The sequence below is a fragment of the Propithecus coquereli genome, unplaced genomic scaffold, assembly GCF_000956105.1.
Source record: "Propithecus coquereli isolate 6110/MARCELLA unplaced genomic scaffold, Pcoq_1.0 Scaffold30, whole genome shotgun sequence".
Taxonomy (NCBI): domain Eukaryota; kingdom Metazoa; phylum Chordata; class Mammalia; order Primates; family Indriidae; genus Propithecus; species Propithecus coquereli.
In genome coordinates, this window is record NW_012148619.1 from 2,141,533 (window position 1) to 2,142,633 (window position 1,101).

Consider the following 1,101-nt stretch of genomic DNA (forward strand, 5'->3'; position numbering starts at 1 on the left):
CAGCCCACAGAATGGGAAAAAATATTTGCTCTCTACACATCTGATAAAGGGCTGATAACCAGAATCTATCTAGAACTCAAAAAAATCAACAAGAAAATCAAAGAAATTTATTATTTCACACCACGAAAAGTAAGGAAAAAATATAGTGAGTTATTATCAACAACTCTGTGGTAGTAGACCCAGGTTCTTTCTATTTTTCTGCTGTCATCTGCCCCTTGGCTTCATCCTAAAACTGGTTTCCCTTGTGGTCCTATGAGAGATGCTGTAATTCCAGCCATCATATCCAGGACCCACATCAGCCAGAAGAAGAAGGGGAAACATACCACCTCTTTTTAAACTTTTTTTAAATGAAGAAATCTTTTCTAAAATCCCCTTCACATGGTATTGGCGACTGCTAAACCAATCTCTAAGCAAAGAGATAGAGCTACCATTATTTAGATCTATTCCTGGAGTCATAAACACATAGGATGGAAACTCTAACAAAATCAGGGTTCTGACAAAATGAAAGCAGGAGAACAGATGTTGGGTAGGGAGCCAGACTCGTCTGTTGTGCATCAGCAAACATTTGTTTCTGTGGCTATGATCTTAAAGAGCCAGTCTCTTTCTATCTCTGTTTTCTCATCTTTGAACCTCAGTTTCCTCATCTGCCTTCCGCGCCCTGCAAGGCTGCTGGGATGATCAAGTGAAATTATGTGTGCAAACTATGAAGTGCTGCGTAAACCTTGCATCTGATGAACATGAGCCTTCCCTACCACCACCAAGGTATAACTCACTCCAGACACGAGCAGCTGTTTGTAAAGTTGGGGTAGTCCTTGTAAGACTGGAAATTGGAAGCATCTCATCACTAGAATGAAAGTTCCACTTTGACCTCCAAGTATAATGAAAAATGCAAATAAAAAATTAAAGCATATTAGGTCAAAAAACATGAAAAGATGCTCAACATCGCCCATCATTAGGTAAATGCAAATCAAAACCACAGTGAGAAACCACCTCAAAATTATTAGGACACCTGCTATCAAAAAAAAAAAAAAAACAAACAAAAAAAAACCAGAAAGCAACAAGTGTTAGCAACATTGTGGAGAAAAAATGGTTTCTCTTCCC